Raw genomic sequence first — 27,575 nt, forward strand, 5'->3', positions numbered from 1 at the left:
AAGAGATTTATGAGAGAGAAGAATGTGCAGTTTTTCTAAAAAGAGGAAAGAGAAAATTGAGAGTGGAGAGGGACATGGGATATTCATGCATTCTGTTTTTTTCATCTAACAAACATGCATGTGATTATTGTGTGCCAAGCACTGTGTTAGGCTCTGAGGGGGGAAGAAGATTATGAAGAGGAGAGGACAAGTTTCTGTGCTTAATAAATTTATAGCCTTGGGTCACTGAGTTGGTGCTTCCAGGTCTAGTTGACCTACCAGACTGGAATTCCATTGCTTTGGTTTCTCAAGTAATGAAGTCAATCCCCTTGGATTCACGGAGTTTATCCAGAAGAAGTTGATGTGGTTTGCTTCTCAGGGAGAATGAGGACTCTTTGAAGGTGGTGTTTCTGTTTAATACAGGTTTGTGGGTCTTGGTACTAGCATGTAGCCTGGCAAATAGCATATCCAGTGAGTGTTGAGTGAACAAAAGAGAAGTGGAAGAGACTGCAATGAAGAGAGAACTCCCTGGATGCAGGTGGCTTTCTCTCAGCCCCAGGTGGAAGCTCTTCTACTGCACCAGCCCTGCAGTTATGTCAGATGGACTCAGGCCTCCAGAGTGTGGCTCAATAAACAACAGGAAAACAACAAAAGCTTTCTGACCAGCCTGCTGTGTTTGGATTGGCAGGAGGTTCCCAGTTGGAATTAGTGCCTCAGACTAACTCCAACTCTAACTCTGATTAGTGAGGATCAGAGTCCTTCCATATGAGTGACAGGAAGGCTTCTTGGCTCAGCCCCCGACTTTGGTGTGGAGTATGTGGGCCTGGGGGTGCGATTCCAGTGGGGTGGGGCGATGCAGAAGGGTAGGCTGTTCGGAGCTTCTCAGGTCCTGCTCATTTCCTCCAGTTGGCCCAGGCATCCTCACTTGTCCCCATGTGGTCTGGGGTCAGGACAGCAGGTTCTAAGCAGGCCCTGCTGCTTGCCAGCTGGGTGACCCCAGGCAACTCATTTCACCAATCTGGGCTTCTATGTCACCATTGTAAAATGACAGGGTAGATTAGGCGATCCCTAAGGTGTCTCCTTGCAGTTTTATGAAATTATTTTTGTTACCCTGTAGCTGCAGATCCTGGCAAGGAAGCACTGACATTTTTGACGTATGTTGAGATGGCCGAGGAAGACGGAGGGGTATTGAGAAACAGGGATATGAGATGTACCCTGAAACAGAACCTGGAACTCCTCTTCCCTGGTCTTTTGCACTCATCACTACCCCGCCTTCTTTTTATCTGTCCTTTACCCCACTCCCCAAAAATGATCCTTCTGGGAGAGAACAGCGTGCGACGGGAGAAATGCAGAACATGCCAGCATCTCTCCGCCTCGCTTTCTCATCTGCACAGGGAGGCTAATGCCACCTCCCTTACTTGGAGGTTGTGAGGATGAAGTGAAGTCATCTATATGCTATACCTTGTAAACTGTCAAACACCACATAAATGCAAGGCATAAAGCTGGCTCAGATGGGAAAACTATTAGAACATGTCAGGTAGCCCCCTTCTTACGTGAAGATGTTTCAGTACAAGGGATGCTTCTCCTGCCACTTGTCAATAGCCTGTCCTATTGGGTTTTGCCTGCCTTTTGGAGGGAGAAACACTCTTGTCCAACACTTCATTTCTTTGGATGCTTTTCCACTAGAGCAGAAAGAAAAGCATTTTCCATATGATTTGGCTTATCTCAGTAACATGTGCAGCAGCATCTCTAGGTCTTAAGATGACAAGGATTTGCTCTCCGTCTCTGGAGCAGACAGGACCAGGGAGCTTGTCTTGGGAGCAGATGCCAGGAAGTGGTGGTTGGTGTGTCATTCTCTTTCATGGCCACATTAGAGTTGGGGCCAGGGGAAAAGGCACTGAACAGGACTGGAGTTACTTCATATCGTTCTGGTTTTTGATTTCCACATATTAGCCAAAAGTTTGACAAGATCTCAGATAACATCTAGCTCAGCCGCTTTCTTAGGCCTGAGAGTTAGGGCCTGGCTGAAGCCATCCAGCCCATTTAGAAAGGAGCAGGAACTAGAATCTGGTCTCCGGACTTGGTTCTAGCGCTCTTTCTGGAATACCACAAGCATCCCTGTTCTTCCTCCTTCTTCCCACACATTCACCATCACTATCCACACCTCGCTTACCTCTGCCCTTTGCTTCCCTTTCCTGAGCCCTTTCGGTGTAACTCTCAGGACGGAAAAGCTTTCTGAGTTTCTGGGGACAGGCTTACTGTTTCACAGGGTGGAGTGACCTTCCCAAAGCAGCTTGGCCATGTTCTCCGGATGTCAGGAAGCAGCCTGGGCACCGGCTCACTGCATGGGCCTCTTCTCAGATCCAGATGCAAGAGTCAGAGACTCCGCCCATGGGCTCCATGCCTAAGGGGTCAGCGACATAACCATAGAACTGGGTTCTGTGGTGTCCGGGGCCCACTGTCCCTTCCCTATCCCTTGCTGATGTGGAAGGACCAGTGTGTGCTGACCTATGGTGTTCCTTCCTGATCCAACCCTTCTAACCCCTGCCCTCTTACCTCCCGTTGGGGCATTCCAAAGCCACACAGCATCCACTTGGCAGCCTTCTCCAGCGTCACCCAGATAGCTCTGGCCTGCGTTCAAGTGCCCATCTAAGCCCAACACGGGGTTGGCTGGTCTAGGGGAACTCACCCTGGGGAGAATTCACCTTCTGGCAACAGCTGACTCTATTTATTCAGATGAGAACAATTTTCTCTCCCTTGCACTTTCAACAAGTTTGACTTCAGCGCCCCCCCTCCCCCGCCCCCAGCCTCCATTGCTCAGCTGCCAAAAGCAATAAAAGGCTGAGGAGGAGGTGGAGGACTGAGGAGGAGGTGGAGGGCGGGGGAGACTCTCCACGATAATTGAGCTGTCAGCTGAGCCCTGGGGCTTCCTGGATCTGGGGTGTCTCACAGCCCACGTGGGCTGGTTTGCAGCAATGGGGAAGGGAGCTGTTTGACTTCATAATCACTCAGAGAGATAGCGGTGCTCAGGGCAGGTGGGGTGGGCCTGGGTGGAAGGCGCTCTAACCAGCCTCCCAGCCTCCCCTGTTGTCAGCTTCCTTCTTGTCTGGGCTAGAGCTGCCTCAATAGTTTGAACAGGAAACTGACCTGTCACATGGAGGTGGTGGGTGGGGATCATTGTGGGACAGAGGGCTTCAGTGCTGTGCTCTGTGATGTGCCAAAATGAGTAAGTCAGGAGACGATGTCCAGGTACACCCCAAATCTGAGGACCCAAAGAGCATCTTGGCTCTCGCCGGAGCATCCCTGTTTGTTTTTCGTTTTGCTGGCTTTTTGCTCTTCTACAGTCATCACTCTTGTGGGATTATTGGGCTATTAGTCCCCCAGGAGGAGGGTCCTGGACTGTCATTTCTGCCAGCCTGCCATCCTCCGGTTGTCTTGGGTGAAAAGACAGGTGGCACTGTTTGCTGCTCTAAGTGGACCTGGCCACCCTGGGGCTGGAAAGCTGGGCCCCTTTTGCCCGGGGACCTGGATGACTTGGGATGCCATCAGGAGTGGGATGCAGAGGAAGGCAGTCAGCAGCTTCCTTAAGGGTGGGTCACAAGGACCCACATCACTATCATTTGGAAACAGTTTATTGTCCCAGTTTGGCATTCACTGCTCTGCTTGCCTTCCCCTTCACAATCATTCTCTTGTCCTTCCCCAGTCCTCACTCAGATCCACCATCCCCCCACACCTGGCACCACAGGGGCCTTTGCTCACACCGCCCCCTCTGCCATGATGGCCCTTTCCTCATGTCCAACCACACCCATGGATCACACTCTACTTCCTCCCTAATTCCTTCCTGAAACTCCTCTGATATCTCTCTGGCTTCCCTGTCCTTTCCTCATCCCTCACTTACAACACCAAGACCCCTCTGTCTCCTGTCAGTGACTCAGGAATGGCCCTGCTTCTCCCTCTAGATTGAACTTCTTGAAGGAGAGATTCTCGCTCTCTCACCCTGTGCCTCCTTCACACGCCTAGCACAGGCCCTGTGAGCAGTTGAGCAGCAATTCCCTGTGGGGGTGAGGCATCCCGCAAGCATGCATTAACATACATTTACATGTAGCACATTTGCATAGTGCATGATCAAGATGGAGCTCCTGCTCTTGGTAGCTCTTCATTTGGAACAGAGGGCTCTGATGGAGGCCAATGAATCAACGAAAAGGCCCTATGGATGGGTCTGAGGCATTGAATTCAGAGCTGCAAGAAGTGTTAAAGGTAGTCTAGTCCAATCCAATCTCTTCTGTACAGATGAAGACACTGAGGTCCCAAGAGGTGAGTGGCTGAGTTGCGCAAGCAGTTAATGACAGAACAAGAGATGGCTCACTCTGGTCTCGTAAGCCTTAAACCTGGTTTGTGGTCATTGGAGCAGGCTTTCTACCAGTGCTCCTGGGGCTCAGTGATAATTCTGGATCACCCATATTGTCTTGTCAGTCTCACCTGCAAATTTCTATTTTGAAAGTCTTGGGAAGCCTGCCCTAGGCACCTCTGCGCTAATCCTGGAGGGGAACCAGCTTGCGAAACAAGCCACCACCTTTGATGGGACCCAAGTTCCTAGGTCACTGTCCACCAGCACCACTTGATTCCTAGCTCTGGCCCCAGGGGATGACCTCAAAATGAATTTCAAATCGTAGTTGATGGGAAAGAAAAAAGAAGATTGAGATGAAATTAAAAATCAATGGGAATAGCACATGGAAGTATAGGGAGGGCAGAGCTGGGGCCGGGGCCCCTGGGTGCTAAAAGGAGAAAGATGTTCTTCCCGTGAGAAAAATCATCCGAGAGCATCCAACAGGCCTCTTGTGAGGGATAGAGACTCCTCTGTCCCCATACTCCTCCCACTGAGAAAGTAGGTGGCTCCAGACTTGTGCTGGCTCCTGATGTAGGGCTCATGGGCGGGGCTGAGGCTCAGGGCTAGCGAAAGAGGCTCAGAACAGCTGGGACGTCCTCTCAGAACATCTTTCGCAACTGGATTTAGAGATTAATTGAGGTAAAGGGGAGAGATGCAAATACTTCTCCTCCTCCTTCTATCGTCTCTACCCTCATCAGCTTCCAAGCTTGGGAAAAAAAGTGATTTCTAACCGTCTCTCTTCCTTGTCCAGGGCTCTTTGGAGAAAATAAGACACACAGGGTCAGAGGGAGGGTAGCCCAGTCAGGCGGGTGTCCCAGCAGAGACTGGGCAGGAGCCTGGCAGGCACACCCTGTCCAAGGCAGCCTGTGCTAGCCTAGGAGTGGGAAGCGAGAGGAATGGGGGTGCTGTGTGCTGCCCTGGGCTCAGGGTGACACCCCTTTCCCTGAAAAAAATGTGTTATGTTATTCGACCTGAGGGAACACCCTTTAAGAGACTCCTGAGACCCAAACAAAGTCCTTTATCTGCAAACCAGAGACCTTCTTTGGGTACCCGCCAGCAACAGAGATCAGAGCCGGCCAGGGGGAGGGTGGCAGAGGCCCGCTGGCCGTGTTCCTTGAGTCCCAGATGGGAGCTGAGGCATCTAGGTAGGGGTCAAGAGGCTTGGATTTGCCATGACCCCATGTGGCTTTTGACTGCAGCGCTCAGAGACGGCAGCCCACTGCCAGGAAGGACTCTCTTCCAAGTTCGGGCTGGCTCAGGGCCCCGAGGACTCTATCCAGGGAGCCGTGGCCTGTGGACCACAGAAATGGTCAGATGCTGTGGTGCGTGTGCTGTTGAATAAGAAGCATTGCCAGCATGAAGAATTTTCGAAGTTTCTCCACTGTAAAAGTCCCCCTTGAATTTTGTCTTGACCCTGCCCACATTTTCTTAGTCACTGACATTTATTTTTCATCTCTCTGGGTTCAGAAAATCATCTCTCTCAGGCCCACTTGGTGTTTGAAGTGGGACAGGATTTCCAGGACACCTGCAATTCAGAGGTCAGTAGAGGAATGAAGGAGCAGAATCTGAGCCTGAGCCCCCCAAAATTCAAGGGGGACTTCGTTGCCTTCATGCAGTCAGACAGACATTGAAGAAATGCTTTTATGTCCTGGATTTTCCAATTGCTGTGACATGCAAACTCTTCTTAATGAAAATTTTTTGAGTGTGGGTTTACTTCAGGCCCTGGATCCTTTGCGTTGATTTCTTTAGATTGGCTCTGGAAACTATAGCACAGGGGACTTAGTGCTATTATCTTCCTAAACCCATCACAGACAGGGGCATGTTTGCTGACCTCAGAGAGAAGTGAAGCGATCCTCTCTGTATTTTTTGAAACCCCTTCTGTTCCCTAAGGAATGAGACTGGGTGCCATCTCCAAGATTGCTACAAATGCAGCAAGAGAGACAGGTGGGCCTGATTTCTGCAGGGCTCCAAAGGGCCAAACTGGGACTACGAGGAAGATCCAGGGCTGGCTGGGGTGATGGGCTGTTAACTGGTCCTGGAACTAGGCTAGGTAGAGTCCTTCGAGATCTTCCAGAGGGTACGCTGTCTCCAAATTCCACCTTTTCTCCTCATCTTGGAGGGCCTCGCTTGGCAGCCCAGAACAGTTCTCTAGGACTGAAATTTCCCCTTCCTTTTTTACCTTCTCCTCCAACCTTTGAACCTTGTTTCTACTCCATGCCCCACTGAGTTCTCCGGGTTTTCCATTTTAAAAACAAGGCCCTTATATTAAGAATAAAAAACCAGAACCTCTTCTGGTTGTCATATGTGCTTCCAGAAATAGTGCCCCAATACTATTTAAGACCCTGAAGTCAGAATTTCCAAGGAAGCATCTGGGGTGGGCTCCAGGGGGTGGGGTACCCTGCAGTGGCCTGGGAGATTGCTCTGCCCCGCATATGGGACCACATGCTCCTTGGGAAGCCTGGACTGTCTCTTTCTTTGGGTTCCATCTGGCTAATTTGTCAACTGAACAGCCCCTGGAGGATGCAAAGAAAGATTTGGCCCTTAACCGAACCAGAGATGAGCCACCACTGCAGCGTGCTAAGAGATCTAAGGATCTGGTGTAGCCCAGAGGTTAACGGTAGGAGCTTTGTAGTCAGACCTACCTCTGCACTTCCCAACTATGTGACCTCAGACAAGTTCTTTTATTTTCCCTGTCTCTAAATCCTCATCTATAAATGGGAGCTGATAATAGCTCCTCATAAGGTTGCCATAATGATTAATAAAGTAGCATAGAGGAAATGCTTGGCAGAGTTCTGGCCCATAGTAAGTGCTCAATTCATGGTAGCAGTCAGTACATATACATTTTTACCTACAGTGATGCTGCTTTCTGATGTGCACGAATCTTTGTAAACAAAATAGGAAATATTGGACTTGCTGTGTCTGTGTCACTTCTGAATGTCTTGTTTTGTTTCAGTGTCCAGCCCAATGCCTTGGACCTAGGAGATTCTCCCTGAGTATTTGTTGGATAAATCAAGAAATGAACTGGTTCAATAGGTGGGAAGGGAGGCAGCCCACACGGTGAATCTCTAACTGCTTCTTTGGAGAAAAGAGTATAAATACCACCTGCTCCAGCCCTCAGGCAGCACCGTATCTGAGGATTTTGCTTAACAAGTGCTTGTAGTTTTCAGTGGTTAGAGACGTTGCTGAGCCCAAGAGTTCATATGTGGATAGGGGTGTTGGGAAACCTCACCATTTCTGCTCTGTCTTAACCCAGGAAGGCCTTGTCACTACAATGAAGACGTTCCCAAGCCCCTCATTTTGCACATACCCATGTCAATGGGGCTATTGAAGTTGTGCCCTGCATAGCCTGAGTGGCTCTGTGTGGTAGCCATGGATGCTCCTAGCTTCGAGAATAATTGAGATTCCTTGACATGACAACTTGCCTTCCAAAGGACGATTCCTTTTCAAATGGCCTGAACGAAATGAAGGAAGTAGAATGATCAAAGCCAACTAAAATATCTCCTCTGGAGACAGGACTGCAGGAGGTCCTATCCTAGGAGAGCTGGGGTGTCAGTGGTGTGCACCTAGAGCCGCTCATGCTACCTCATGAGACCTGACCGAGCAGATCTTTTTCTAACTCTCAGGTAAGAACATTTACACCACAGGAAATGGCATATGCTACAAACCCAGGCTCCCCACTTCACCCCTCCACCCCAAGAGCTGGTTGTTAAATATTTATAGCACACCACTGATTTTGACCGAAAGCCAAAGGTATCCACAAGGAATAAAAGAGAGGATGGTGAGGAAGAGGATAGGAAGAAATCCTGGGGAATGCATCTGGACCTATGCAAACATTGTGGGGAAATGGAATTTTGCTTGCTGAACGCAGTGTGGAAAGTGTTCCCAGGCCCAAGCTGGTGAGAATGGTTATTTTTAGTTTTTAGTACTGTAGCACAGGAATTTGCCAACAATTCTTTCTGGGGCCAACCTTGCCTTGAGAGACAGGGCTTGCCTTGGGGCTGAGGCAACTGGGGTTTCCCAGGAAGCGTAGGTGGAGTGAGGGATGGGACAGCCCTGGACTATGGCAGATCTGAGCCCCCTACAGTCATACTATTGCACTCAGCTGCCCCCATTTCTTCTTTTCCCACAGCTGACCTTTCCTTTCCCCTTTTAGCACTTGAAGCCAATTTCAATAGTTAATACTCATATAGTAATTTAAACTTTATGTGGCACAAAGCTTGGCACGTAGTGGGCACACGAAAAACAAACAAACAAACAAACAACCCGAAACCCAAATCCTAAGGTTAATTGAAGGTTTAGGTGACAAATTGCTTTACCTATAGCCCCTCATTTAAGACTAAGAACTCTGTGGATCAACTACTGCTATTCACTCCCATTAAAAAAAAAAAAAAAAAAAAGAGGCCCTTGAGATGCAGAGAGTTGCTCACTGGAAGCGAAGACCCAGGACACAAATGAAGGTCTTCCTGAGTCCAGAGCCCCCATTTTTAAGTGTTACAAATATCAAGGAGAGAAAAGAGGAAGGTACAACAGGCTTTTTCTAATTAGCTTCATTTAAGCTGTGCTGTCTCTGAATCGCCCTGCTGTAAGGCATCATTTTACTTTTGGGGGACTTTGAAACCCTCTAGGAGCAACTGTGTCACACTATCCCAATTCATCCTAATCACTTGGATTTCAGAGGACATTCACTAATTCTGTGCTCCTGACCTCAGCCTTCCTGCTGCCCCTTATCTTCCATTTGTCCATCCAGCTACTCATTAAAGCCAGCTTATTCCTGGGGAGGCTATACTGTGTACTGCTCAGTGTGTGTGTATGTGTAGAATAATAACAACAAGAAACCCAGCTCCTAAGCCACATGTTTCACTTTGCTGCTTGTTAATTTTAACAAGGCAGCTGGTGGTTTGGACTGAGAGGTTCCTTTTCTATTAACCACAGATTTTCCTCCCTATGGATTTCCTGTTTGCAGTTTTGGAGGTAAAAAGTCTTGGTAGAGGCAAGCCGGAATTATTCCAACCTAACAGGAACAATTTGAAGAACCCAGGCAAAGGGAGCCTCTAACTGGGACAAACTTGGTCCTTCCAAATGAGAACTTTTTATGGTGCATGGTTATGGTCCAGGGACTCTGCTCAGCATGGGAGATACAGCAGATGAAGATTACCAATACTCCCAGGAGTGTGCAATCCAGTAGTGGGAATTAGTCATCCCCATAGAGTTATTACAAAAACTGTGCTAAGCACTCCAAGAGTGGTACAGGCTGTGGCTGGTATGCAGAGGAAATAGCAGACTCTCGATCTGCAAAGTCTTCATGGAGGAAGTCAGATTTGCATTGAGGGTTAGGAAGGTATTTTTATTTCTTATTTTTGTTCTTTTTACAAGCAAGAATGAGAGGAAGGGCATTACAAGCACTGGATAACCCTGCAAAGAAAGACCTAGAGGTGATCAGTTGTGAAAACAGTGACTCTGCTGGTTAGACCAGAGAAGAGAAATTGGGAGACCCAAGAATAGGGTTGCAAAGTCATGTGAAAGCCAGATCATGGGGTGTGGGGCACCTAAGGTCACGTAGAAGTTGAGATTGTTTTTCAGGAAAATGATGATCACTGAAGATTATTGTGTATGAGAGGGATATATTCAAAACTGAGTTCTAGAAAGATAACTGGTAAGTGGACATTAGAATGTGGAGGCAGGGAAGCATTTTGTTCGGGAGCACACTTGGGAAGCAATAAGTTCAGTGGGAATGGAAAGGAGGAATTGAGTGCAAAAGACAAGTCAGGGAGAGGCCAGGAGTAGTTGAGAGTGACCGAGACTTTGAACCTGGATGATCTGGAGGATGGTGACGCAATGACCAGGGAACGAAGGAGGATTCTTCATCCATGTTGAGAAACAGAATTTTTGACAAGTTCAGTTTAAGGTGTGGGTGAGACACTAGACTGAAAAGATTCAACTACCAGCCAGAAATGTGAATATGGTTAGAAAGAGAGCCCAGGATCAGGGTATGGGTTTTAGACTCCTCTGGACAGAAGATAAGGAGAAATTCCAACAGAGGAAAACATTCTTAGAAGATAGCACAAAGGGAGTGATTAGAATGAGGAAGAAAATCAGGAGAGCTTAGGACTTCAAAGCCAAGGGGGACAGCATTTGCTCAAGGTAGTAGTCAACTAGAAGCTGCAGACAGGTGAGAGAGGGTGAGAGACTGAGAGAGACGACTAGATGTTACAATTAGGAAGACACTGAAGAGAGAAGATTCAGCAGGGTAGCAGCCTCAGAAGTAACCGCATAGAGACATGGGTGGAAGGTTCAGAAATGTTGCCTACAATTAATTCACTTACAAATTCATTCAACATGTAGTAGTTCTCTCTTAACTGTGGTTTTGTTTTCTATGGTTTCAGTTAACTATAGTCAACTGAGGTCCAAAAGTATTAGAAGATAAGTTCTAGAAATAAACAATTCATAATTTTAAATTGCACTCTGTTCTGAATAGTGTTATAAAATCTTGCGCCATCCACCTCCATTGTGGCTGGGATGTGAATCATCTCTTTGTCCAGCATCTTCACGCCATCTGGTAGTCACTTAGAAGCTATCTCATTATCACAGCAACTGTCATGGTACTGCAGCATGTGAGTTCAAGTCGCCCTTATTTGACTTCATAATTGGCCCCAACATGCAAGAATAGTGATGCTGGCAACTCGGATATGCTAAGGAGAGGCCTACAGTTCTTCCTTGAAGTGAAAAGGTGAAATTTCTTGACCTAGCAAGGAAAGAGAAAAAATTGTTTTCTGAGGTTGCTAAGATCTATGGTAAGAATAAATCTTCTATTTGTGAGATTATGTAGGAAAAGGAAGTTTGTGCTGGTTTTGCTGTCACACCTCAAACTGCAAAAGTTATGGCCATAGTGTGTGTGATAAATGCTTAGTGAAGATGGAAAAGGCATTAAGTTTGTGGGTAGAACACATGAAGAGAAATGTGTTCTGGTTGACAGCAATGTGTTGTGCCAGAAAACATTGGACCTATACGAAGACTTCAGCAAGGGAGCCCCTAAAATGAGTAACATCAAGGCATCTTCTGCAAGTAAGGGATGGTTACACATGTTCAGGAATAGGTTTGGACTGAAAAATATAAAAGTTACAGGAGAGTCTGTGTCTGCCATTGAAGGAGCAGCTTCCTCATTTCTGGCAGAGTTGAAGCAGTTGGTTAGGAAGAAAGGATACCATCCAAAGTGAGTCTTTATTTGTGATGAAACCAGGCTCTTCTGGAAGAAGATGCACAGTAGAATCTACATTTAAAAGTGCAAAGGAGGCCCCAGGGCATAGAACATGGAAGGACAGATTGTCTTTGGTGCTTTGAGGCTACACTGCAGGGCGTATGAGAAAGCCAGGCATAACGTATGGAGCAAAAACCCACATGCTCTCAAAAACAAAATAAAAAATATTTGTCCATGTTTTGGCAACATAATGAGAAAACTTCGGTGACAGTTATCTTGCTTGTGGAAAGCTTCATCAATACTTCATCCTAGAAGTGAAAAAATACTTGGAGGAGGAAGAGTTGTAATTTAAAGTTCTTTTAATAATAGGCAATTCACCTGCTACCCTGAATCCATTTACTTTGAAAATGCAAATGTTGAGGCTGTATTTCAACCTCCAAATGAAACCTTACTTCTTCAGTTCCTTGACCAGGACATCATTTGGTTTGTCAAGGCCACATACACTCACCTGACATTTGATCACATTCGATCAGCAATTGATGCAGACCCTAATCTGGACATAATACGATGCTGGAAATCATTCGCTATTGCTGAAACAATAACTTGCATCAAAGCTGTAATGGAAGAATTAAAACAAGAAACTGTAAATGCCTGCTGGAGGAACTTATGGAGTGAAGTTGTGAATGACTATAAAGGCTTCTGAGGATCAATGGAGAACTTAGGAAAATCATTCATTCAGCAAGACAAATTGGTGGAGAAAGATTTGTCCATATGCTTGATGAAGTAAAAGAACATATTGAAGACCGTCGAGAAGTGTTAGCAAATGAGGAATTGGAAGAACCTGTTGAGTCATTACAGAGGAAGAGGAAGATGAAGAAGAAATTGAAGCAAAACCAGCAGTGTGAACATTACTGAAATATGCTGAAATGATTCAAATTGTGCAGACATCAAAAGACAAAATTGTAAAATATAATCCTCAGATGGAATGCAGCATTAGTCACCTACATGATCACCAAAGGATTGCAACCTCTGCAGCAACACTTTGATGAGTTAAAAAGAAAGAGACAATAACTTTTGATGACAATGTTTTTCCAGAAACTTTCAGCAAAAACACCCCTTCGACTATTGGAGATCCCCGACTATCAACATCCTCTGTTCTTGACATCCAGTCATCGGCATCCTCATGGCTCGATGATCCAGGATCATGCAAAGAAGATGATCCTCCTTCTGACGTATGGTGAGAAGGCTGATAGTAGCCCAATGTTACGTCACGACGCCTACGTCATTCCCCTACTTGGTGTTATCACGTAGGCATGTGTCATTTCACATCATTGCAAGAAGGGGAAGAGGAGAACAATAAGATATGTGTATTGAGACAGACCACATTCACATAACTTTTATTACAGTATATTGTTACGATAATTTTATTTTATTATTAGGTATTGTTGTTAATCTATTTCTGTACATTTTGTATAAGTTAAACTTTGTCATAGGTATGTAGGTATAGGAAAAAACATAGTGTCTGTAGGGTTCAGTACTATCTGTGGTTTCAGGCACCCACTGGGGGTCTTGGAACATATACTCCACAGATAATGGGGGTCTACTGTATCTACTGAACACCTACTGTGTTCTGGGCACTGAACTAAGTAAGCACTAGAGATACAACAGGGAACAAGATGGAGACGTTTCTTTCTTAATAGATGAAACAGGCATTAAACCCATAATTACTAAAGGATTGTTTATTACATCATGGTATCTTAGTCTGGGGATTGGAAAAGGCTTCTTTGAAGAAGCGACATTAAAACTGAGACCAAGTAGGAACTAACTAATCAGGTGAAAGAGGGGTAGAGGAGTCGAGGGAACAGGAGGAGGGGGCAGAGAAGAAGGCCCTGAGATGAAAAGGGACTTGACAAGGGAAGGTCCTAAAAGAAGATACTTGGGGATTCATGAATGGTAGAGAGAGGCTTCTTTTAAAAGTCTGTCAGTAAAACCAGGGCAGAGATGTCAGTGGCTTGAGGCAGTAAAGGTCTAAGTGAGATTGTGGTTATGAAAATGGAGACTCAGTTTTGGAGGCAGAATTCCAGGAGAGCCCCATGATGTCCATGCCCTGGTGCCATACCTTGTACACTCCTCTCCCCTTTAGTGTGGGTGGAGCCTGTGACTTGCTTCTAGCTGATAGAATATGGCAAAGGTGATGAGAAGCCATTGCTATTAATTTGTCACTTTCTATGTGACTTGTCTTAGCAGACTAGAGTAAAACTCTGATGCTGATATTGAAGAAGCAAATAGCAATGGACTACCTCTGGAGACAGCTGTGTGGCTGAGCACTACAGGTAGCCTCTGGCTGGCCACCAGGAATAAGTGAAGACAATTGTCACACGCCTGCAAGGAAGTGAACTCTGACAGCAGCCTGAATGAACTTGGAAGAGGATTCCTCCTCAGCCGAGCCTCCAGATGAGAATGCAGTCCAGGTAATAACCTTGATTGCAGCCTGTGAGACCAGAGCAAGGCCCCAGTTAAGCCATACCTGAACCCCTGACACGCTGAAAAGGTAAGATAATACAAGTTTATTGTTTTATGCTGGTAGACTTGTGGCAATTTGTTACACAGCAAGAGAAAACTAATATGCTCAGTATTTTTTTTAGGCTAAAATGTTGGAGGCTGTTGGGAGCAAAATGTTGGGGCAGGACACCAGCTATGTGGTCCGGGTAAGATTGTGGAGAAGGCAGGAGAGAAGATGGAGGGAAGAGAATTAGGCCCCTTCCTATTCTCAATGACTCCATAAGAAATGCTAAGCCACCTTGGGGTTCGTTGTGGCAACAGTAAAAATCATTTAAAAATGTGTTTTAAGTTACTTTTATTTTTCATTTATATTTCCTTTGAAAATATTTACCTTAAGGGAAATTAACTACCTCAAGTCCATTTGAAAAATAACTTTATAAGTTGAAAACTTCATTCAAATTTCTATCATCTTAACATCTTTTTAGCCTCTTGATATGCAAACATACCTCTCCATAGCAGCTGTAGTTGCAGAGATATATATATACACACACACACATATATATATATATAATTGGTACTTATATTCTGTTATTACAGAATTTACATGTTTCTTGCTGAGAAAACATACATAGAATGTAAATTTCTTTTACCATAAACATGCTTTATAGTATCTGTTATTTTATGCTTAGTACTCTGTCAAATTGAAATAACTTAATTTACTTTAATATTCATAGGTTGTAATAATTGTTAAATTTCATAGATTGTACCTCAAAACCATCATTATACAAATAGCTTCTTTTTTTCTTATGAGAAAAAATTAGAATAAATTATTAAAAGTGGGATTACTGGGTCAAAGGTAATAAACATTTTATGGCACTTGATATACATCCCATTTAAAAAATCTGAAAACAGTTGAAGTGCTATTCTTCCTTGTATTGTAGAGTAAGCAGTTATTTGAAATAATTTCTAAAGGATTTATCCCTATGACAGTTGGTTGACAAGTGATTTAGGAAGGTGACCCCATTAGAACATAAAGATATAATTCCCAGAGATTATCCATCAGAGTATCCATTTCTCCATATCTACCCCATCATCTATTCATTCATCCATCCACTCATCCATCTGCCCATCCATCCATTCAATAATTCATTCATTCACCCACCTATCCACCCTCCATCTATCCATCCATCCATCCATCCATCCATCCATCCATCCAGTCTTCCATCCTTCCAACCATCCATCTATCAACCTGTCTAACAGATATGCAATAAGCATCCACTGTTGGCCAGGTACAATACTTCTATCATTATTGAAGCAAAAGGTTACTCTCTTCCTTCATCCATACATAATTCTAAAGCTTTTCTGACTTCCTTCCCCTTCTCAAGTCTGCTTTTGATGTTCACTTGAGTCAATCATCCTGCATTTAAAAGTTTTGGCAGAAAGAAAACTTTGGCCTCTATTGTTTGCCTCAGTCCTCAGCCTTATATTCCAGACAAGTGGTGAAGATAGAATAGTATTGTTTTCAATCTAAAGAAAACAGCTCATACGTTTCACAGGAAGGGAACATTAATCCATGCTGGTGATATGGTACCTCTACTAGTGCCAGGCCTGTCAGGAAATATGACAAGGTAATCTCATTCAAACAAGGCATATTGTTTTCCATGGCACGAAGAAAATTACAGGAATGGCATTAACTCAATCGTTCTTAAGATTTTGAGATCCTTCCTTTAGGTTTACTACTTCATATAATTCTGATTTTCATAAACATCAGTGTGGTAAATTGGTACCATCTTTGCTGGGTACCTATGAAGAGGAGAGCTTTGGGAAGGAAGTTAAGAGGAACAGAGGAAATAACCACTGAATCTTGCAACCAGACTGGAAGGTAGACCTTCCTCTCTCCCTGCCTTCCCCCTTCCCCTTTTCCGCCTGCTTTCTTTACCTCCCTTCTTTGTAACATTTCTGGACTAAGCAATAGGAATTAAGTTACTTGTTTCAGTTAGTCTCATTTTCATTCTCAAAGATTTCTGGGCATATGTCTGTATCTATTCTATATCATTTATATCAACATCAGCTTTTACAACATTAAAAGGAGAAAATAGTAAGATTAGCTTCTTCTGAAGACTTCTCCCTACTCTACTGACCAAATGTATGTTTTCTGACAAAACTCACATTGGTTTCCGTTACAGTCTTCCACACATAGAAAAATGACTGTGTCTGAAACCACATGCGTTACATGTCTAGCACAATGTGACCTGACACCCTCCACGCTAATTGTTTCCATCCTTAACTAGACTCCGGTGCTTATTTGAAACTATTATTCCTCCTCCTCCAACTCCCCTCTCCCACTTGCCACGTTCTTCTATTTGCCTCTTTCCTCTCAGCTTCTTTCTTCCTTTTTTTCCCTTGCAGCCTAACAGTTTGTCTTAGCCCATCTCCCAAGTTGTTCTAGTTCAGGTGAAGCCTCTTCTAAGGCACATTTTTTTTCCATTCACCTTTTCTGCAGTTTCTCTCTCTCTCTCTTTTTTTTTTTTTTTTTGAGACGAAGTCTTGCTCTGTAGCCCAGACTAGGGTGCAGTGGCGCGGTCTTGGCTGACAGCAAACTCCGCCTCCTGGGTTCACACCATTCTCCTGCCTCAGCCTTCCAAGTAGCTGTGTCTGCAGGCACCCACCACCACGCCCGGCTTATTTTTTGTATTTTTAGTAGAGACGGGGTTTCACCGTGTTAGCCAGGATAGTCTTGGTCTCCTGACCTCGTGATCCACCTGCCTCGGCTTCCCAAAGTGCTGGGATGACAGGCGTGAGCCACCATGCCCGGCCAGTTTTTCTCTTTTAAGTGATCCTGATTGTATATAGAAAATCAGTAAATATGCACTTGTGTTTAGGAACAAGGCACTGTGGTGGGTATTCTTGGAGAAACCAAGATACCCCCAAGATACCCACCACAGTGCTTGCTTGTAAACATAAGTGCATATGTATTGATTTTCTTACAGGGTGTTCAGGGAGAGGATGCAAGAACTTGTAGGATGTTCAGGGAGAGGACATAGGTGAATAGGAAAGCTTCCCCCTAAGCCCTAAAACAAACCAAAACCAAACCCCAAACCAACAACCATACAGTTTGATGTATTCTTGTGTATATTATCTTACAGCTGTTCCCACACTTCTCTGATTCCTGTACTGTATTATTGAGTTCTCCTTGAGGGTAGGGAATTTCATCTCTATAGGTTTTATTTAGCTTTTAATATACTCAGTCATTGATCCAGAAAAACCTTTACTGAGTGTCTTCTATTTGTCAGACACTGTTTGAAGATAGACAGCAGTAACCAGGATTGCCATGCCAGATGGCCAAACTGTTATATAAGATGTCAGAAAAGGAGGAAAGAGATCTTTTTGGGTGGGAGCGGTTAAGGAGGTAGACTGTCAGGTGGACGTGAAGAACATGTAGCATTTTGTTACATGGGTAGAGCGGGCCACAGGGGAGAAATAGAATGAACAGGAGTGCAGATGAGGGTTGTGTAACACAAGTTCTAGGGCAGTGAGGAGAACAGCTTGGCTGATGTGGAAGGTTTGTGCTTGCATTGAGATATCTCAGAAGATGAGGTGGGGAAGGCAGGCTTTCGTGCTGGAGAAGCTCCAGGCTGCTCAACCCCACTTGCTCCTATTGCTCACTTTCTCACCTGTGTTTAACTAGTTTCTATTTCTTCCTGGCCCCTTTCATCAATTTTCTGCTCCTTAAGGATTAAGGCTGGATTTCTGCAGGCATATCAAATTGCAGGTTCTAATATAATGTTTGGATACTGTACCTTGCTGCATTCTTAATGAAAGCATCTGGCTTACTTCTGCATAAACCTGTCTGCTCTCAAGTGCCCCGAACCACTGTGTTTACAGAAGACTCTTGACTGCTTTACATATTTACAACTCTCAGTTTCAGTTCTCACAATCAACTTCCAGTCAGCCAGCATCTCTCAGCTACGTCTCATAAAATCCTATAGTGTCAGAGCTGGGAGGGATTTTGGAAGCTCAGCCACCCAACCCCTTCACTGCAGGGAGAATGAAACGGAGGCCCCCAGAGGGCCGTCGCTTGCTCGAGTCCACATTGATGACCTGCTGATTTATCATGCGCTGGTCCATTTGTCCATCCATTTAATAAAACATTTAAGAAGTGTCTGTAAAGGCCACACGCGGAAGCAAATATGAATAATGCATGAGGAACGGACTTGAGGAACACACATGCTAGTGCAAGAGACTTAGAGATGATTAGAACCCATGGTCAGTGCTATAATCCTGACAAGAGCAAAGCGAGGAGGAAGGAGGTAACTTTGTCTTGAGGAGCCAGGGAAGACCTCACAGAGCACATCTCTTTTGATGTGGGTCTTAAAAGGTGAGTAAGAGGTCAGCCAGGTCGACATGAAGCAAAGATGTTCCAGGCAGGGAGAACAACAAAGCAAACCAAGAATCATAGACTTTAGAAACACATCGTGGTCTGAGGGTCCTCGGCTGGGAGGGATGGGAGGTAAGGTCACAGAGGAAGGTAGGCGTCAGATTTCGAAGGGCCAGGTGTCCCCTGCTAAGGCAACCATTAGTTGGGGGAGGCCTTTAGTCAGGAAGTGACCTGATTTAATTTTTTCCCTTAGTAGATACAATAACATCTATGGTATTGTGGCAGACGACATGGAGTATAAAAGGTATACGTTCATCAATTTTAGAGAGACAAAAAGATGATCAATACTCAAATCCCAATGGATCCCTGCATTATTTGATGGTAGTGGATTTGCAGGAGGGGGATCTGATTTGGAAGGAACACATGAGTAGAATGCACAGGAGTTGGCAACCAATTGGTTCTAGGGGACGAAGGAGAAGGAAGAGAGGATGACTGACATTTTTAGCCTGATGGCATCAGGTGAGAAGGGCTGCAGAGGGAGGAGTGGCTGTGAGTGGAGAATGGAGGGGAGATGCTATGTTCCAGTTGGTCACAGTCCTTCCGGGGGGAGAGAGGCAGCAGGTGTTGGAGATTGGAGTCTGGATGTTGAGGTCTGTGCAATCAGATACGAGAAGTAGATGTATCCAGGCTGGAATCCCAGCTGACATTCACTGATTCCTAGATGCATGTTATACTCCATACCACCATGCTGCTCCCTGCCCTTCCTCTAGCTAGCTTCCAGTTCTCACTGGATTCTCAGTGGAGTGGAGGTAAAGAACTAATGGTTTCTCTCACTCCAGTCAAGACCAAGGAGTCTTTGTTGTTGGTTTTTTTTTCTCTCAAGTCATTTCCCAGGACTGATGTTACCCCAGGGCTCCAGGGGAGGGCCTGTCAGATGGCGTTTATTTATTTAATGAAAAGAACTTAATAATTTGGTTTTGTTTCCCTTTGGTTCTTTATTTTTCTTTCTACCCCCTTCTTCTTTGCTGGGCTTTGCAGGGCGGAAAATGGGTCAGCAGCTTGGCCAAAACATTCTTGAGTGTTTAATTCTTCAGCTGTTTTACAAGCCTGCCTGGTTTATGTAGCTAATCTCTCTTCTGTTTGTCCCTGGAGGAATGTACGTGTGTGTGTGTGCGTGCGTGTGCGTGTGTGTGCGTGCGTGTGTGTGTGCGTGCGTGTCGTGTGTGCGTGCGTGTGTGCGCGCGTGTGTGTGCGTGCGTGCACGTGCGTGTGTGTGCGTGTGTGTGCGTGCGTGTGTGTGCGTGCGTGTGCGTGTGTGCGTGCGTGTGTGCGCACGTGTGTGTGTGCGTGCACGTGCGTGTGTGTGCGTGTGCATGTGTGTGTCTGTGTGTGTGTGCGCGCATGTGGGTGTGTGTGCGTGTGCATGTGTGTGTGTTGAGGGGTGAGCAAGGGGTGGGTGGCTGTGGCAGAGGCCCTGTTTGGTGAAGAGAACTAAGGGATAATACAATGTGGAGCGCCTGCTCTGTCTGTTTTTTCCTGAGTCTGAGTTTCTATGTACAAGCTCTGTGCTTTCTTGCTCAGTCTCGGGAACTTGGCAGGAGGTTTGTCTCAAGGTTTGCTGTGAGGTTTGAAGACACTTTGAAAGGTGTGGAGAGACATGATTCCAGGGTTTGGTCATCTGTAGGCCTCCTTGTGTCCAGAAGAGTCTCATTTTATCCAAAGCAGATAGTAAGTAGCCATGTGCTCAGGAATGAAAGTTATTCCCAGGCTGCCTCTTTCTCCCTTGGGAGACACTGACTACTATGGAATTGTACGCTGACTGGAATCTCCAGCTCCCTACTGCCTTTCTCCAGCAAGAATTGTAACCAGCCCAGACACAGCATCCTTCTTTATTCCTCGGCCTAACAGCGGCCTTCTCCACCAGCCTATCGAGCTAAACATTTTCACTGGAACTCTTGATCAAGGTGCAATGGAATGGGTGCAAATTAGGGGACCAGGCCTTGGAATTCAGGAAAACATGAGTGGTGCGGACCTGTTTGTCTCTATCAGAAAACAGGATGACTGTAAGTCTGAACGCTCCCCAGTGTCTTGGATTTTATCTTAGGAAAGTATGTAGATTCCTAATGGATGGAAAGTATGTAGATTCCTAAAGGATTGAAAGTGGTAACAGAGTAGCTTTTATGCTTCCTAGGCGCTAGGCACTGTGAAGCCTCACATACATCATTTAAATTTATCAAAGCTTTACAGATATGCATCATGATCATCATCATCATGACTATTCACAGTCTACAGATGAGGAAACTGAGGGCGAGAGGGTTAAATAATGTGTCCATGGCGGTTCCAAGTGCAGAGCTGCGGCTGGATTCCCTTGACCCCACACGGCTGCATGGTGTGATTTTTACAACATTCCCTCATACACTTGCGTATCGTATTCCCCACCACAAAAATGTCAGGTCAGGGTAGGTATGATTATCCCCTTTTGACAAGCGAGGAAACTGTGGCTAAGAAAGGTTAAGTGGCTTGGCCAGAGCCACAGAGCTAATTAGGAGACGCAGACTCAGATCTTGGTCTCCTGATTCTTAGTCCAGACTTTCCCCTCCAAGCTGCCGGCCCCTTCTCGTCACTGCTGTACTCAATCTTATTCTTGAGTCTCATTTTCTGAAGGTTGGAAAGTTCCCCTGTTTTAATCTCCAATCTTAAAGTGTAACTTAAAGAGCCCCAGAGAAAACGAATCAACTACAGCGCTTTCCATCAAGGCTACAAAGTCTACCCCAGAGTTAGCTGGACAGTTACTGTATAGAAAATACTAACCTAATTAAAAACATATTTATTGAAGATTAGCAAGTCTGTAATAGCCATGAATCTCCTTCTTGGTCATTCAAATTTTAAAATATGTTTCCAATAACAGTGCAATTATTTGTATCATAATTGTTGGAGTAAAATAGAGTTAAATGCATATTTGGAGAGTATGGATTTCAATCTGTATCCCCTACATAGAGAGCCTGGGATTGTGGGACGGGACAATGGGAACAATGAAGGTCTCTTTAAATAAAGGGAGAGTGAGCAGGAGCCTGAGGAAAGTCCGCAAGGCTCACCCCCTCCCACCGGAGCCCCAGTCCCGTCTGGGCCTCGGTGTTTCCACTGACTTTTCACATGGTGTTCACGCCAAGTATTTTCACTGCGTTTCCAGATGTACCTAAAGTATTTCCTGGGCGAGAGTCAAAGCAGAAGAGGCAACGTAGTCAGGGCCAGTCAACAGGGTCACAGCAGGCCGGCCTAGGTGGTTTTCCAACCCTTGCCTTGCCCAGCCAACTCGCTGGGTTGCTATTGAAGTTACGTATATAAGAGGAATTATGGAATGGTGTCGTTTTTGTGGCAACGAGGTTTAACAATCTCTGTAGAATTGTTGGCATCTTAGTGACAGTTTTACTGTGACTGTGATCTTAGCGAACGTTATTTATCATACTGAGATGGAACTGATGGCAAAATGAGCTGTTCAACAGATGGTACTTCCTATAACAGATGTGGCCACGTGGTCTTACTCACACACTCCCATATGCCAGGTTTTACATTATTTATTTGTTCATTTGCACATTAAGAGAACATTTACTGAGTGCCAATTAATTGCCAGACTCTGGGCAGGCATTATAAGTGGGTAGAATAAGCCACCCCTTGCTGGTATGATGGCGGGTATGGGGAAAAGCTCTGAACTGTTCCCATGTACATCTTGTCTCATGTATGCATTTATGCAACAAAAATGTATTGAACACTTGTTATGTGCTGGGAGCCAGTCTAGATACCAGGCCTAGAACAGGAAACAAAACAGAGTTCCTGCTCTCATGGAGCTCACATTCTTGATGCTTGAAATTAGTTCACAGAGGAATAAAATGTTGCAACTGAACAATAAGAAATAAGACTTAAAAAGGTATCCATGCTAAAAAGCAAAAAGCAAAACTAAATTTGTTTGCAGATGACATGATCTGGTATATAAATAATCATAAGGTATGTACTGAAACCATTAAAACTCACATTTGAGTTCAGCAAGGTTGCCGGATGCAAGATCAAAATAAAAAAATCCTTTATATTTTTATACACTAGCAATGAATGATCCAAAATGAAATTAAGAAAACAATTATATCTGCAACAGCATCAAGAAGAAAAAAATACTTAGGGATAAATTTGACAAAATAAGTACAAGACTTGCACATTAAAAACTATAAAAAATTGTTGAAATTAAACAGTACTCTACATAAGTGGAAAGACAGCTTGTATTCCTGAATTGGAAAGCCTAATATTGCTAAGACAGCAATACCCCCCAAAGTGGTCTACAGATTCAATGCAATCCCTATCAAAATTCTAGCTGCCTTTTCTTTTCCTCTTTTGCAGAAATCAACAAGTGGTTCCTAACATTCATACAGAAATGCAAGGGAAAAAGAAGGACAAAGGTGTAGGATTGACACTTCTAAATTTTAAAATCTGCTACAAAGGTACATTGATCAAGACCGTGTGACACTGGCATAAGAATAGATATGTAGATCAAAGGAATAGACTTCAGAGTCCAGAAGGAAACATTTACATTTATGGTCAGTTGATTTTCAATAAGGATGCTAAGACAATCAATGGGGAATAAACAGTCTTTTCAAAAAATGGTGTTGAGGCAATGTGATATCCACATGTGAAGACTGAATTTGGACCCATAACTTACACTTTATACAAAAATTAACTTGAAAGGGATCATAGGCCTAGATGTAAGAGCCAAAACTATAAAATTCTTAGAGAAAACGTAGGCATTTTTGTGACCTTGTATTAGACAATTGTTCCTTAGACATGGCACCAAAAGCATAAGCAACTGAAGACAAAAATTGGACTTCATCAAAAGACAAACTTTCATGCTTCAAAAGACATTATCAAAAAAGTGAAAAGACAACCCGCAGAAAGGGAGCATATATTTGCAAATCTTATGTTTGATAAGGATCTAGTATCCAAAATATATAAAAAAAGAACTCTTACAACTTAATAATAAAAAGGCAAGTAGCCCAATTAAAAATGAGCAAAGGATTTGAATAGACATTTCTCAAATTAGACATACAAATGGCCAATAAGCACAAAAAAGATGCACAACATCCTTGGTTATTAGGGAAATGCAAATCAAAGCCACAGCAAGACATCACTTCGTTTCCACTTGGATAGCGAAAAAGTCAGACAATCATAAGTGTGTGTGAGGGTGTAGAGAAATGGGAACCCTCGTATTTTCCTGGTGGGAATGCAAACAGGTGCAGGCACTTTGGAGAACAGTTTGGCAGTTCCTTAAAAAGCAAAATATACAGTTACTATATGACCTGCAATTCCACTCCAAGGTATGTACCAAAGATAATTGAAGACAAGTGTCTACACAAAAATGTGTACATAAATGTTCCTAGCAGCATTATTCATAATAGCCAAAAAGTGAAACAAATCCAAGTGTTTGTAAATTAATGAATGGATAAAGAAAATGTAGTATAACCATATAATGAAACATTATTCAGCCATGACGTAGGATGAAGTACTGATACATGCTACAACATAGGTCACCTCGAAAATGTGCTAATGAAGGAAGCCAGACCCAGAAGGTCACATAATATATGATTCCGATGACCTGAAATGATCAGAACAGGTACATTCATACAGACAGAGTAAATACTTGGTTTTCAGGGGGTGGGGGAAGCAGGAATTGGGAAATCCCTGCTGGTGGATACAGGGCTTCTTTTTTGGAGTGATGAAAATATTCTAGAATTAGCTAGTGGGGACGGTTGTACAACTTTGTGAATATAGCAAAAACCATTGAATGTTACACTTTAAAAGGATAAATGCTATGGTATGTGAATTATAGCTCAATTTAAAAAGGATTAGACAAAAACAAAATAGACTTGAGATGCAAATACCCCCAAGAGAAGTTATAAAGGGACTGATATTTCACCTACTGAGGTATCTGATATGTAGTAGGTGCTCAACATGTATTTGTTGAATAAATGAATAAACAATCAAGCTATTCCCCCAGGAATCAGATTTTGAAGAGGAAAGAAAGAGCAAAGAGAAGCTTGAGGGAGCTCTTCACGATCCATAGGAAGGCAGGGGCATGGGTAGGACTGAAGAACGGTAACTAAGCTATTTCTGCTTTTCCTGATTTTCCCCAGGGCTGTCTCTGCATACTCCTGATGTCTCCCTTCTCTGACCCGGTTTGGTTTTGGTCCGCAGAATGTACCTAGTGCCTGGAACCTAGTAAGCTCTCTGTGAAGACTCATTTAATAAATGAATGATTAAAACCTCAACAACTCGTCTGAGAGTCCTTGGTAATTTACAGGGAGATAAGGCTTGAGAAAAGGTACAGATCCTAGGTGGGACAGCCAGATTTGCCATTTGAAACAGGGTCCTTCTATTGGACAGAAAAGTTGAGCCTCAGCTCCTCAGGCCGTCTGCATAGCTATGTACAAGGCTAGGGCATGTCCCCTTCCTTGGCTCCTACTGCGTGGTCTGGAGCTAAGCCAAAGAGAGAAGAGGTTTTCCTGGAGCCGCAGATGCTGCAGTTACCAGCAGACTTCTGACCTACTGGAGGGGAAGGCCTATGGGTTCAGTCCTGTCTCCAAGCCAGGTGGTTGATCAAGTCAGCCAGGGAGTACTGTGAGGTGCTTTGTGGGAGTGTTCAGAGCTAGCTAGGTATCTCACTCAGTCAGCAGTACATACGTATCTGTGTACGGTTTCATACATGTGTGCCATTAACGAAATTTGTGTATTGGAGAAGCATGCATTCATTTATAATTCCTTACATACCTTTAAGGATGCCTTTAATAAATGTATTGAAATAATGTAAGAAGGACTAGACTTATTTTTTATCTTGCTTTGTCATTAAGCAAGGGTCTTTGGCTATGTCACCTGACTTCTTCTGCAGAAGTTCAAAGTTTCATTTCTAGCCTTTGACTTTGTCTTTTTCCACATACTTGATGGAGAAGATAAGGGGAAAGAAACATTAAAGCTCAAGTCTTTCTTATAATTATTACTAAATAAAATCAATATGAAATGAAGATGAAGTTATCTTAAAAATCAAGAAAGTCATAATAATAATATGGAGATTTTACTCTGCTGAAAACTAAGGCACACACAAGGCCAGAAAAGTGGCACGAAAGAAGAGTCTTCAACTTGGTCTGTTCCTTTTTTTTTTTTTTTTTAAGACAGTGTCTTCCTTTGTCGCCCAGGCTGGAGTGCAGTGGCATGATCACGGCTCACTGCAGCCTCGACCTCCCAGACCCAAGTGATTCTCCCACCTCAGCCTCCCAAGTAGCTAGGACCACAGATATGCACCATTATGTGTGGTTAACTTTTAAAATTTTTGTAGAGTTGGGGGTCTCTCTGTGTTGCTCAGGCTGGTCTCAAACTGCTGGGCTCAAGCAATCCTTCCACCTTGGTCTCCCAAAGTGCTGGGAGGTTCACAAGTGTGAACCACCATGTCCAGCCAAAAGCCTTTAATTTAACTAAAGAACAGCTGAACCACCTCGGTCTGCAATCATGTATCATGTGCAGTTTTAGTTTATGTGCTTTTTGTTTCTCAAATTCTAAATGATGTGATAGTAGTTAACATTTTAAAGATTATTTATTTTCTTTTTTTTTTGGAGACAGGTTGTATAAGACTCTGTTGCTCAGGCTGGAGTACAATGGCATGATCATAGCTCACTGCAGCCTCCAACTCCTGGGCTCAAGCAATCCTCTCACCTCAGCATCCCAAGTAGCCGATACTACAGGCACATGTCACCATGCCTGGTTAATTTTTTTAATTTTTATTTTTTGTACAGACAGGATCTCATTATGTTGTCCAGGCTGGTCTCGAACTCTGGGCCTCAAGTAATCCTCCTGCCTCGACCTCTTAAAGCGCTGGGAGTAGAGGCATGAGTCATGGTGTCCAGCTCAGCTAACACATTTTTAGTACTTTCCATATATCAAGTATTGTATTGATATTATGTAATTTAATTTTCATAACAGTCTTATGAGATAGGTAGTATAGTATTGTTTTCCTTTTACAGGTGATGAGACAGAGGCACAGAAAAGTTAAGTAACTTGCTCAAGGACAATAGTTAGCAGATGACAGAGATGGATTTCAAACCCAGGCCATGTTACCAGCAGTGCTTTAGCTACTATACAGCACTGCTTCTTGTTTTATGATTCGAAGATACGAATTCATGAATTGAGCATGTTGTATGTGTGTCTCCCAAAACTACAGAGTAAGAAGTAGGGTACAAGTAGAGAGTGGACTGAGTGTGGTGGCTCATGCCTGTAATCCTAGCACTTTGGGAGGTGGAGGTGGGCTGATGGCTTGAGCCCAGGAGTTTGAGACCAGCCTAAGTAACATGGTGAAAACCTGTCTCTACAAAAATTACAAAAATTACCTGGCCATGGTCGCACATGCCTGTAGTCCCAGCTCCTCAGGAGGCTGAGATGTTGAACCTGGGAGGTTGAGGCTGAAGCAGCATTCTAGCTTGGGCGACAGAGTGAGACCCTGTCAAAAAAAGAAAAAAAAAAGGGGGGGGGGTGGTTTATTGTAAATGGAGGTAGGACTAATTCTTGAAGCATATTGTGGTTTTGCAGGAGGTGAGTCAGATGGCTTAGTTAAGTCGACCCAGCTGTTGGGATGGGTTGTGCAAAGCCCAAGCACAGGATTCAGACTCCATCTTCTGTGTTCTTCTTAATTGACAAGCTGCAATGGCCGTCTTCAGAGTCTTGGTTTTCTATGGTGTTCAGCTCCTGAGTTCTTATGTTGTCGCTGGGCACAGAGAAAATAAACAGAAGGTAAGGCAAGAAGGAAGTCCTTATAGAGGTGGAGCTGAAGGGTGTTTTAGGGGACCAGTCCATCTCTCTCTCTGTAGTTCAAAGGCACAACTATGCCCAAAGACTTGGGGTAGCAGGTCTGAGGGGCATTTAGGTTGATCCCTACTTTCTTTTTTTGGGGGATGGAATCTCACTCTGTCACCCAGGCACGATCTCGGCTCACTGCAACCTCTGCCTCCTGGGTTCAAGGGATTCTCCTGCCTCAGCCTCCCAAGTAGCTGGGATTACAGGCGCCTGTCACCATGCCTGGCTCATATTTTTGTATTTTTAGTAGAGACAGG

The 27,575-nt window shown here is 44.3% G+C and overlaps 1 long non-coding RNA gene across 1 annotated transcript in view; it reads left to right on the plus strand.

Moving 5' to 3' along the window:
* The first annotated feature begins 4,942 nt into the window (after window positions 1–4,942).
* Window positions 4,943–27,575, plus strand: part of LOC117080980 — a 29,986-nt gene continuing 7,353 nt past the window's right edge. Inside the window, exons 1-3 of the long non-coding RNA XR_004436035.1 lie at window positions 4,943–5,005; window positions 7,320–7,989; window positions 13,809–14,112. This is a non-coding gene — a long non-coding RNA (uncharacterized LOC117080980). The remainder of the gene's footprint in view (window positions 5,006–7,319; window positions 7,990–13,808; window positions 14,113–27,575) is intronic.

This window comes from Trachypithecus francoisi, unplaced genomic scaffold, assembly GCF_009764315.1.
Source record: "Trachypithecus francoisi isolate TF-2019V2 unplaced genomic scaffold, Tfra_2.0 Lachesis_group8, whole genome shotgun sequence".
Taxonomy (NCBI): domain Eukaryota; kingdom Metazoa; phylum Chordata; class Mammalia; order Primates; family Cercopithecidae; genus Trachypithecus; species Trachypithecus francoisi.